This window comes from Argiope bruennichi, chromosome X2 (genome assembly GCF_947563725.1).
Source record: "Argiope bruennichi chromosome X2, qqArgBrue1.1, whole genome shotgun sequence".
Taxonomy (NCBI): Eukaryota; Metazoa; Arthropoda; class Arachnida; order Araneae; family Araneidae; genus Argiope; species Argiope bruennichi.
In genome coordinates, this window is record NC_079163.1 from 84,528,269 (window position 1) to 84,542,534 (window position 14,266).

Consider the following 14,266-nt stretch of genomic DNA (forward strand, 5'->3'; position numbering starts at 1 on the left):
TAAGTCAAAGTTCTCCTTATTAGCATCAATGTTTAATTCCTTTATTTTAAAATGTTTATTAAATATAATTCGAAGAAAAAACATGTTTTCTTAAAAAATGTTTTCATTTGTTTATTCTGAAGACGAGGTCTTTCATTTCGCTGTCTTCAATAAATGATGAAAAATAATCAACGAGAAATACGAGAAAATACACGAATGCTCGTACCTTTTGTAACACAAAGCATTAATGAAGAAAAATAATTTCTTTTAGCCAAAGAAATAAATGAGTGAACCGTTTAAATCCAAGCATGTTGTGATCAAAAGCTAACGATAATTTAAATAACCAAGTATAATAAACATGGTCCACATAGAAGAAAATTTAATTTTTATAAAAGCAATGGCGCATTTTAAACATAATTAATAAAATAGAAAATTAATGAAGTTATTCATAAATCATGAAAATTTATCATAAATTTTCATGATAAATTAACTATCACCACCTCCACTTCCAGGGTTGTACTTACAATTATAACTCTCAAACCTGATCTTGTGTGACCATTTTAATAAATCTGCGTCTTGTAAGCTGTACACTTTTTCACATAATTAATTAAAAAAACCTATTTGGAAGCGAAAACCTTTAAGAAAATCGTAATAATTTTACATTTCGAAAGTCTTTAAACATGAACGCCATTCAGTCTAAACACTCTCGAAATGTAGATGATTAAGAAATTTTTATGCATCCAGAAAATACAAAGAACGCCATCTGACCATTCTTCCAAAGTAAGAAGTATGTTCTATTATACATAGTTCTCTGCCGATTTCAAAAGAATCATTTATTGAAAAACCGTTGTATTTCAGGTAAAAGCTAATTATATGTAATTATAAATTTTATAAACGGGTTGTTAAAAAAAGAAGATATATTCCTATGTCTAACCTATTTTTAAGACTTTTTAATAGTATCCCAATAGCTAATTCCTGAACCTTTAGAGAAGGAATATCCTTCCAATTACAAAAATGTTTATGCGAAATAAAGTTTTTTTAAATGTTGTTTAAATCATTGAATAAAGATGCTCTTTTTTGGAGGATAATTGTATTCTTCAAGCTGCTTGTTTTTATTCTCTCTATTGTCTTTGGTGGTGAACATTTAATATTATCACCAGCTAAATACCTAAATTTCAGCTACGTATTTGACTAAATAGCGAAGAGATAAGTATTCTTTATTGAAAAGAAAACCTAAATATTTTATTATTATAAATGAGGACAACTTTAACTTTTTGTAAAATTTAAAATAATGGTTAAATTTTATCGACCTTAAATTGATAGCTCTGAATGTTCATTAGCCTGATTTTCGATATATTTATATATATAATCCAGTTCGATACATTTGATTATATTTTAATTGAAAAGAAAAACTTTGAATGACAAATATACTAATGTAAACATAATACAAGGTAAAGCCAACGATTCATATAAAATGTGTTGCTCACTATAAATTTTCTGGAACAATTCTTTTTATATTATTCGACTTTTCTGATTTTTAGAAATCAGAAAAGTTTATATATATATATATATATATAACATGTATGCATATACATGAAAACTCGAAAAAAAAGAAGACCAATCTAGTAACAAAAAAACTTCAAAGAATAATTTTTTAATTCATGGAGAAATATGCTTTAGAAAACTGAAATTTTTCTGAATTATACTTTCTTGGAATAATTATAGACAACACATATATTTGGCTTTTGTCTAAAAGCTTTTACGAAATGTTGCGCATGTGATCAAATTAATATTATGCGTTTATTCTTTTGATTCCCCAGGAAGCAGTTTTGCAAATGAAACGATATTTATCAAATATGGTCAGAAGAATTATCTGTTAAGACTAATTATATTAATGAGCTTTAATTTTATTATTACAAAGAGGTTATTACTTACGTCTTCTCCTATCAGCGGCCTCCTAGTGTGAATTTCATGCAAACTAAAATTAATTGATGAATCTATAACATAATTCATTAATATCTCAACTAATTAGTTAATATTAGATTACATGAAACTATGTAAAACAGTCAAGTTATTGACGATGAAAACTTCTTAAGAATGACAGGATTGGTATTTTAAAGAGACAGTTTGATAGATATTTTTTGAAAATTTCCTTGGTTATATATATTTATAAACTTTAGTTAATGGAATTAAAAACATATTCTAGACGTTTTAAACTAAATTTTGAAAACTATTTAAACTAATAATTTACTTCTAAAGCATGCAGTTTGCAACTTGTCAAAAGATATGATTAATTTTGAAATGTTTCGAATTTTAGCAAACAAGTATTAGTTTTCAATATTTATGTATGAAAAATCTTTTGATATTATCTGTCATCATAACAGAATAATCACTGAAAATGCATTACTGCATGTTTATAAGTTATTATATTAATGTAGTACATCAATCATGTCATACAGAAACGCTTACGCGAGTAAATCCTAATAAGAATAAGTTTATGCTGTCTCCATTCAAGCTTACAAAGGAACTTGACAGATATGTATTATAGTTGGAGGAGCCATAAAAGAAAATCGATTGATCCTGAAAATCGAATTAAGAACCAGCAGGAATGGTCTCCTCGAAGCTTTCGCGTGTACTCTCCAATAAATGTCTAATCTCTTTCCCATTGCATGTAATTGTGGACCGGTAAGGCCACGAATGCTTTGTACGGCGCTGGAGAAGAATAGTTACAAAAGATAGCTTTTTGTCGTGAATCCAACATTTTTCTTAGTCTATCGTGAGAACATTTTTCTGAGTCTATCTTTTTTTAACATCTATTTTCTCACCAATTGCAACGAAAATATGACACGGAATTACAGTTGTAGTCCCAAAATTGAATGCCGAATTGCATTAATTTAATTTAGTGCATTGCGTTATGCATTAGAGTTATTGCATTTACTTGCATGAGAAAGTATAGACCAACAAAAGATCAATTTTTAATAGATTTTGTTCAAAATTTGATAAGTACCAACATTTTAGATGCTAAATCTGCATATTAAATTTATCTTTCTAGTTTTTTTGAGTTTTGAAATCGTTGAGTTCACTAGACTGGAACAACCAGGCAAACAGACTTATTCTTAATTGATTTTGTTCAAAAGTTGATAGAAATTGGCCTTTGGTATATTGTCTTAATTTTTGTCTTTATTCCATAAACCAAATATCATTCGTCTAGCTCAAAGTGATTTAAATAATAGTGTTCACAGACTAGCATACGGACAGGCAAACACAATGCAAAAAGTATGTTTCTCGAAATCAGGGATTTCTAAAATTCGAACATTCTTCAAGATCTCAAATTCGTATTTCTTGACGAATGCAATACTTCCTGTTTACGAGAAAATAAAAACTGGGACTAAAAAAGGCAGATTAAGAGAAAATTACAATTTTTAAGCTAAAAATAGTAGTAAGAGTTTACTTTTCAAAAAAAAAAAAGAATTTTTAATAAAAATAAAAATATCAATAATAAGTAATACTATTAAGCATTGTAATAATAATAACAACTTTAAAGGATAATAATTTTTAAAATAATAATCGTTATGAGTAAACAGTACACAGTACATTGAATATGAATATTGAATAATAAAACTTAGAAAACGAACAGCATGATTCATATCTAACATTTTTAAAGCATTTCTAAAGAATGTTTTTCATAAGAGTTTTCAAAATTTTTTCATTTTATCTTGACAAAGATTACCGACGAATTTGAATTAAAAAATAGGCTTGAAATAAATAGATTCTATATTATAAACCTATCGACTTTTGGTCAAAACATTTGGTATGCTCCTACAGCTATGTTAATATGTTCTTTGTTATTTCAAAATAATTCTAAAGGAGATAAATACTCTTAACATAATTGATTATTTTTAACAGAAAAATATCTTGAATTTGAGGAATTCCCAAAAGTGTTAAATATCGCAAAACAGCATGATCTTGTAGAAACAGCAGCTGCATAATGCTTTATTGTCTGAAGGCTGTTCATCATATTGCATGGAAAATGTATGCATTTTCAAAAATATCATTTTGTATGTCCAAAATGCAAGTACAACTGTAAAAGAAATCAGATGCACATAAGATGCAATTTTAAAATTTGAATTATACTGTGGATATTTCATGTAACGCAGTTCTGCCTAAATTTTATCAATAATCCTGCATATTTAAGGAATTTTAATACCACGTTCAAAGTACGATCAATAAATTGAAAATTTGCTTCATGTCGTTATATCTACTGAGTTAAAATGTTATCCATCATAGGATACGAGTTTGACATGCTGGTTGTAATAAAATTTATTCTGAATTCCATAAAAAGAATTCGATGATGAAATCGATGAAAAGAATCCATTACCTCTCTTCTGCAAAATATTCAATTAATAGTTAGCTAAAATGAGTTATATACTTATATTTGCTTCTTTCATATGCAACACAATATTCGAGAAAAGTTTCAACAAAGACCTCTCTTTTAATCAAGAAAGATATAGCAAATAATAATCTACAAGTCAATATTAATTTTAAGGATTTCCGGTCACTGATGATCTCGCCTCATATGATTGAAAAAAAAATCTATTAAGCACGCTCATGAGTAAAATGATATAAATATCATTATTGATAAACATTTTTTTAGAATTCTGCAAGATTTAGATTCTGTGCACTTCACTTTGATATGATACATACATTACTTATAATGATGTCATCAGTGTCCAGATTCTACTAACGAATAAAAATTCATGTCATTAGAAGTTCAAGGCATGAGGAAAACAGAAGGATTTAAAGCTTTCTAAGAACTTTATAAAATAAAATATGCAGATAGTAGTACTTTTAAATTACATTTTTAAACATGCAGAAATTATTCAATACTCATATGCTGCAATACTACTAATAAAAAAATTAAGGAGAGTTTATATTTATATTCATTTTAAAAAGGAGTTAAATTTTTCATTCTTTTTTTTAACAAAGATGAAATATGATTCATTCTGTTTTAAGGTTAAAAGTATAATAAACTCAAATTAAATCAAAGTTTATAATTCATAAAAATAAATTTATAGTAATTTCATTAGGAATATCTTCATATATTATTATTCACATGCTTATAATTTTTTATAAGGACCAAGAAAACTTTAAATCAATAAGGTCGGTTCTTAAAATTGCAATTCAAGAATTTCAAAGTAAATTTATATTCCACAAGTTAGATACTTCTCATAAATGAAATAATGTTTACTCAATAACATATCCTCTCTTTTATTTTAAAACATATTTGTTTAACTTATATTTTCAGTACATTCTTGACATCATATTTATTCAACTTATATTTTCAGTACATTCTTGACATCATATTTATTCAAATAATCGTTCCTTAGCGTAAATACTGCTAAAAAGAAATTTAGTATCCCTTTATACCAACTTGGAATCATACTTAAAAGCTAAAATGATACCTTAAATTCATTCTTTAAAATGAAGACGATAACTTAGAATCATAGTTTAATGCAACGAATACCCAGTTACCTTTCCAGGAAATTTAAGGTGATTTCTTTCATAATTTGAAATCTATAAGAGCAATCTTGGATGGATCTTATTATTTTAATCAAGATGTAGTTAAGAATTTATTTCATTGTAGTATTTCTTTAGAATTTTCATATCTATAAAAATGCAACTAAAATTATAAAAAAAATAGTTTTAAATTTTTGATTCCTCCTTTTCCATAAAAATAAACCATTTTTCGACATTTCGCTTTAATCAATAATTTATACTTCTTGGTATTTTAATTTGCTTAACTATTTTACTATAACCAAGCACATAATTTGAGCTTGAACAAAATTTTAAAAATTTTATTTTCTAGCAATATGTTTTTCTAGTCTAGACAGACACATTTAAAAAGCACGCATTATGGCAAATGTTTAATCAATACATAATATTCTATATTTATTTAAAAAAGAATGCTAATATAAAGACTGCAAGCAAATTATATTTCAATAGAATAAGCATTTAGTATAAAGTGAACATTATTTCAAAAGAAAAACTGATCAATAGATGAATTAAATTATCCTTCTTTTGATTATTCTTTCAGTTATTTTTGTATTTAATATTCCGGTTAAGTACTTTTGTATTTATTTTTTCAGTCAATTTCTACAAAAATTTTAATTAGTACTTTTAAAGATTTATTTTAGAAACTAATTAAAATCTTATTCAGATAAATATTAATGGCTCATAGATATTTTAACATTCATCTTTTTTTTCTTTTCTTTTATAAACTTACACCGCTTTTCTTCCCAAAAAGATTTAACACTGACAAGTTCTCATCTTGCAAAAGGTTTCATTTTTTCAATAAGTTTACGATATGTACGCTTTTAATGGCACTAAGATAATACATACATAATGATTAAACTTGTGACATTTTATGCAGCTTTATTGTGCTCTTCATTTCCTTCTCAAGTTCAGACAGTGTTCGTTCCTCTCGAATTATTTTATTAATTTAAATTATTGATAGCATCCGGCAATTTATTCAGAAGTCTCATACAATTTCAGTTATTTATATTAATTTAATATTTTTTTTATTATTTCATTTATTAACGTTTTATCATTTTCATTTTTATATCTGTCTGTAACTAATTTTTGCATAAATACTTTAGAGATGGTAATAAACTATTAATAAACAGTCTATGAAATTATGAAATTAGATCTTTGTTCGAATGACACGGCAATGTCTTTTGAGTCGTTAAAATTAAGATATATTTGCAGTCCATTGTATCTAATGCAATACATTTATAATTTTTCTACCAATTACTAGGTAATTATGTTAATCATTTTCATTAAATTTATTTTATTAAAAGACAGGTACAATATATCTAAGGAATCATAATGAAATATTATCTCGCCAGTGATTCATGCTATATTTGAATTCAGCTGAAAACTTTAAATTCAAAACAGTAATCAGATTTAAAATATACTGAAATATCCTGTTATATATTCAAACAAAATTAAAGTTTCCAAAGACAAATAAATATCTATCCCTTTTCTTTATCTTTCATTGAATAACTACAAACAATGATCAACATTCAAATTAATTATACAATATGAAATTCATTACATATATGATCAATGCATACTCACATTTACTTTTCGATAATTACAATGAGATCATAAAACATTTTTCCTTCCAAAAAATGCGACTACAAAAATGAATCATAAAAAAGACTGAAGAAAGAAAAGGCTAAGAAGACAGTACGGATAAGCAAAAAGAAATTTCAGAATTCTAATAAAGCCTTTAAAAAAGAAACTTAATCGCCACTGAAATGTTCAGTCGATGGAGCACGTTGTTAGTTTTGTGAAAAATTTAGTACTTTTGCCTTTTTTCTATTGTTCTAAAAGTCAGCAAGTGACTAAATTAAGATGGATAGTTTTCATTAGTCAAAGTTATTTCATAAAATTACTGACTTCCTTTCACGGAAGAAAGAGTTTCCTTCTCGAACTTTTATCTTCCAACTGCATAATGTAGATACTATAACTGCTACCTTAAGTCACCTACTTCTTAAAACCATTTTTTCTTCACATAGATGCAGGCAATTTCTCTGTGAAAAAAAAAGAAATTAAAAGTCGGTATTTCGTTTAGGACCTTGAAATATTCAGTTATTGACGTCGAATACTGCCATCTATTCGATAAACTTTTTGAATGTAAGGGGTTTATTTCTTTTTTTACTGGTTTTAAATATACACTAATTTTTTCCTGAATTGTCAAATTCCCCATAATTCATTTCAAAATTATTTTTTCTGTTTTAGTTTACAAAGTAATATTGAATTTTGTTCATACGATGCGAATGAATAGAAAATACCATAATACAATTATCTAGAGGCAAAATGCAAATGCTTGCTAGCCCATTATATTTGTTAAAAATTTCTAAATGCATGCATGTATTACTAGCACACAACATACAATTGTGATAAACTGCACTTAAGTTATTTTTTTAATATTTTTTATATTGGTTTCAAATGCGTGACAGTTTTTTGTTCACAACGGAAGAAATAATTTCACTTTTGAATCTGGAATCGGCAATTCAGTTACAACGAACGCTAGCAGATCGACTAGTAGTTCCTGCCTCAAACAAGCGAATTGAAACACCTGACGTTGTGTATGCAAGAAAAACTATTTGGATATGTCGTCTAATGGCACATTGTCTTGCAGTGCGCAGTGAAGGCGAGTATTTTTACTCCCTCAAAATGTAGAACGGATTTCAAACTGAAATAAGACTATGCATTTCACATTTGTCACACGAGCCTTAATTGAGCAATTATTGTTCTTTTCTGTATAATTGTATATTAAGAGACATTTATTTAATATGATGCATCCCATTGTCATTATTGTTTATAATAACCATAATTTAAAAATCCACCTTTCAGAAAAATTTTATCATATTTTGAATGCATTCACATAAATAAATGGAAAAAATAATTACTGAACTTGAATTTTAATATAAATAAATCAATTAAGAATATGTAATTATTTTATAAGATTACCATTGTTTAAAGTTTTATTGTCTCTAATATAAAATATAATAAATAAATCGATTGGTTAAGTATATTACTCGAAATTATTTTTAAATGGGCAAAAATATGTATGAATTCCGTTATAATTTTACGGGATTATGAAAGAAAACGTTGCTGTCATGTATAAACCATTAAGTATTAAGACCCTTAGCATTTGAATCCTTACAGAAAGAGGCCTAAATACAAAAATTTTAAATTAAAAACAAATTTTTTAAAGTTTTAGGCCTGAAAAGCAAGAATCATGTTTCATTTTATCTCCGAGTATTCTTTTAAACTGTTCCAACAATCAAAGAATTCATTCTAAACAATACAACTTTTGAAACCAGCTGGTTTGGAAGATAAATTATCGCTAAAATTTTAAATTAAAGATTTTGTTTAGGTCGTTCTAGTTAGCTTCCACAGCAAAGTATTTTTAATCTTAAAACTTAATAGACATGTAACACATACAGTTTAAAATAAACCTTACATTATTCCTTTCATTATGCAATGCATCCCTCTAATTTTCTCTCATTTCCCTTAAAATTTAAACTTCAATTTAAAAAACAGAACTGCTCAAATTTCAACTAATTCAAAATCTGTCTTGCTGAAACATATATATTTAAAATATAAAGACAGAAAACAGAATCGTTCAGAACAGTAGTTTTATGTGTACAATTGAATTTTTTTTGTAATAACTCAGAATATTTTTCCATAAAACTTTCTCAGATTTAACAAAGTATTCAGTGAACTTCAATAAGAAAGAAGTGATGAAGTGATAAGAAAGATAATATATTTTTGTTTATTGTCCAATTGTATTACACTAAAGTGAAGCAATGTTTAAAACTGGATATACATTAAAAAAAAATAATCAATGCTTTATCTAAAGTCAATTGTATCCTTAACTGTATGTACATTAAGTTTCAAGAATATTTTTAAAGAAAAAAAATCTATTCAGGATTCTAAAGAAAACTACGATTTGATTCCTTCTTCATCAACAATGGAAAAACAATCCAGAATGAAATACATGTAGCAACAGTTAAAATTATTTGAATTTCTTTTACAACAGCGAAACATACTGCTATAAAATATGTTTAAAAAATAATTAAAATTTAGTAAAAAATTTGACTAAACTAAATTAATACGGTGGTAAAGATAATATTTTTAATTTTAAGATGTTGCAAAAATTCTTTTTATATTTTAATAATAGCGGAAGTTTTGATGATAAATGAAAAAAAAATTCACTAATTTTTAATTATTTTTTTAAAAAATAGACTTAAGTTTCCCATTTTCACCTGCAAATTATATATGTGTCAAATTTAATAATCTAGGTCTGACGATATATCCTATAGAGCACCAACACACGAGCATGTATACTTCCTTCTTATTAGTAGAGATAAGTATAATCACTTTAAAAATACTTTTTGTTTAATTTTAAATGAATCCCAGTGGCCAACGCACAGCTCCGAGGTTCGATCCTCGGGCTGAGCAAGGTCGACTCAGCTTTTCATCCCTTCAGTGGGTCGATAAACTGAGAACCAAACATGCATAGGAACTAAACACTACGGGTTCCGCTTTAGGCTGACCACCTAACCGGGACATATGCCCTCCACCCCAGGTCCCAAAGTCAAGAAAGCAGATATGGGTACTGTAAGCACTGGCCCACCTGGGCTGCCATACCTCTGAGTTTAGTTTAATTTTATATTATTTTTTTTATTTATTATTTAGCATATCTAGTTGCAAATTCAAAACATTCATATGATTTCTATTCTATGCAACTATTATAAAACATTCGAAAAAATCAGTAACGCTCTTCACCATTCTTTATCACTATATTACTGAGTGAATTAATTTGTTCCTTTATAGAAATTGAATGGATTAATTTTATTTGATTTAACTTTATTTAGTACTTCTGAAGCGAAATAATAAAATACCTTACTTAGAAATAAATTCAAATAGTTTGATTCCTTTCCTATATTATATAGCGTACAAATTTGAAAATCGACCTGATCGAGAATTGAAATCGAGATTTGAATCATGAACACAAGTCAAGTACCGATGAAATAATTCTTAACAACAATTTGGCAAATCTTTTCACAAATTTGATGAATACATATTTTATTTAAAGGAAGAAAAATACTAATTCTATAAAATATGAGGCAGGCAAAGTATCAAATTTCAGAGAATAATGCTCATTTTGCATAGCAGTGTCAAATTAATTTAGTCCTCTCCTTGACTATTTTTTTTTATTTTAAACAGTAAGTTACAGATGGAAATTTATGTACATTGCATCAAAACTAGTTGGTAAAGAAAATTTCACCGTTTATTTTCCTTTTAAGAATTAACTGAATTTAACTCTTATTTTAGGATCTTATTCCTGCTCTATTGATATCAGCATGTAATTTCCTTTCTACAACAGGAATAATGTAGTGATAATAAAACAACATATTAATAAGAAAAAATCCACTATCTTAAATCTCCTCTAATATCTAAGAGTGTTTACGAAAGTATTAATTAAAGATTCTATATATTCATCTGTGGTTATATGATGACGATGGCACACCTTGACATATCCGCGTGTTTCCAAACGTCGACCCTACATTAATATCAAAACTCACGAGACTTTACAGATAAATCATAATATGGTTTCTCGTATGAAAGGGATTAGCTATGAAATTATATTTCAAACTTACTTCTTCAGATTACAAAGCATTCAATTTCCAATAGGCCGAAACAAACTAACCTTCAAATAAATCCTAAAACGGTTATACTCAGTAACTGATATAAATATCCGTAGTTTAGGAAAGATTATTAATTATTGAAACAACTCATATCGGATATATTATTATCAGTTTTAAATATTTTTGATTAAATTTAAATCTCGAAAACTTTTTAAAAATATTTTTTACAAACGAATATTCATTAATTCTCAAATAATAATAATAATAATTCCACTTCATGGTAATCCTCAGGAAATGGAGGAAATATACTCTGCGCAGAATTAGAATAAATTAAAATATTACGATATTAATAATAAAATTTATTTTAATAAGATTTCAACATACTACATCTATTACTTATTTTATCCTATTATCTTAGATCGATTGTGCTTCTGAAAGTTGGCTGAAATTATGGCAAGATCTTTCTTAAACAAACTTGTAATTCTAAGTCTTCCAGTGATATACAGTCTCAAAACTTATCATGACCGAATTTTGAGTTTCGATGTGTGGGATGATGGTTTTCCCTTGCTGACGAATTTTCTTCTTTACTGTGGTCCCTGTAATTCTCATTTTATTATCGTTATGTTTCTTTTCTAGTTGAAATTCAATCTATCTTGTTTTCATTTTCCTATTTCATAGACAAGATTGTCGATTTAAAATCCATCTGGGTTTTTCACCCCTAATTTTCATAAAAGGTTTTATTTTTCTAAATGATTTTTAGAAGTAAGAAATTCAGTTCTTATATATTTTACCATAATTATGCTATTAAGTTACAAAATTTTACTTCAATTAAATCATTCCATATCTTAAAATTTAAGCGAGGGTATTCTAAGATCTTAAGCAACCAATAAGTAACTTAAAATAATAATTACCATTGCTTTTGGATATTTTAAATAAAGTTTCAGAATCCTGAATTGTTCTTATCCTGCTTGACCAAATTATATAGTGAAGATGTTTGTGCTTGTATAGTATTCATTAAACTAAATTAACAATAAGATTTTTTTAATTCAAAACGAGTTCAATCACTTGCACAAGCATTTCCCTTTCTTCATTTAATTTCGAGAATATGTCGGTGCATAAAATTCAGTTTAAGGTGATGCATTTTTACTCAATTTTATGCATATAAGTTGACAGCTTGAAAATCTTTTTTCATTTATACTCAGTTATAATACTCTTAATATGCAAATCGTTATTTCTAAATATTAATGTTAATGGAACCTGGTGTCTGATTATATGAAGAAGCATTTCAAATCACAAACAGATATGTGTAGCAAACGATAAACTGATCTTCTTAAAAATATGAATCAATAGATTTATCCATTGCAGCAAAAAAAATATTTCTTCTGTTTTCGTATAGAAAGAAGCAGCTCATGGAAGTAACATACTAACATCCGATTAGAATTGCAAATATAGAAAGAAATATTTAAATGTCTCGCTAACACTTTTACATCATTGCTAGCAAGATTTAAATCTTTCAAACACTTTCAAATCTTCTCTAGGTAGCCTTTTAAAGTAATGAGATGAAAATATCCTGACTCTCATTGGCAATAAAACAGCACGACTATTTCTGTAATTTTAAAATTCCAATCCATTTCAGTAATACAACTTCTAATTTGGTAAGTCTTATTCCACTTCGAAATTAAATTTATATCAAATTATCCAACTTTATTTTATAACCATTTAAAAGTATTTCATTTCTTCTGTCTCAATGAATTCGAATTCGTGTCAGAGCTTCGATTTGTTAAATCAATTGTTCTTAACAAAGTATTTCTCTGGAATCTAATACTGAAAAATACCAAGTATATTCGAATAACTCTAGCTTTCGAATCATCCAATTTAACTTTAGTGCATTTGCTTAGCTAGCAATCCTGATGATGTAAGCAATGCAAAATTTAAAGTGTTTTGTTAAATGTTTAATAGCTCTCAAAGACGGTTTATGTTAAAGTGGGCTTCTAATCATGAAGTGTGATTTGAAATACAATATTTTAAATAATAGAGCATTAAAAAAAAACTAACATTTCTGTGATTTTAAATTTGCTTAATCCCTTAGCTAAAAGCCAAATTTAAGGCCCACGTTTATATTTATATAATTTCAATTAGATGTTCTATGTATGGTTGAAAAGTAAATACTTTTGAATATTAAGTGGTAGGGGAAAACAGGGCTTCGTTTTTCAGACAGAATCATTCCCAATTTTATGTTTTTCGCAGAAGATGGTATTTACAGAATAAAAATTCACCTGTTCGGTTGTCGTTCCTTTTAAGAATAATAAGAATTAATATCGGCTTATTATTTGCGCAATTTTAAGGATAGTGGTGACATGGTGATCCATTGAAGTATTCGAAACTAAGGATCTATTTAAGTCTTCTGTATGTTGAATTCATAATATTCAAACATTCTGTCTCTGATGTGTGAGAAAAATTGACGAAGGGTGTATGTGTATCTCAGTCAGGTTTTGTCTAGTCTATCCACAACAGATTAAAATTTCTATTCTACCTAATCAGCCAGCCATTTCTGTCCATCCTGTAAATAGTGCTAACTTACTAAACTAGTGGAAACCGTAAACCTTTTTTAATAATCTCGTTTCAGAAAAAAATAATTTTATACATCCAGATTTTGGAGAATTTTCTTTTTAAACCAAATTATACACCCAGTTATTTTAAAAATCGCGTGAATGTTCTTTACCAAAGCTATTTAAAGAATGAAATGTAAATGACCTTATCCTAATTTCCAAACCTGATAATATGCGGAGGAGGATATCTTGCTTAACTGCTCACATCTTAATAGCATGCAAGTAATCCACCATGCGACAGTTATGAAGATTCTTTCTACATTCAACTATGACATTAATTTTTTTTATTCCTCCGAATGAACTTAACTAATTAACGAATACGGCAGAAAATGAGCAAACCATATAGACAGAAAAATAAGGAAATACATAGCATAATGAATAGAACTGTGTAAAAGAATGGAAGATATATGTCTATCAAAATTAGATGTTTACAAATATTTTGCTGATGATGCC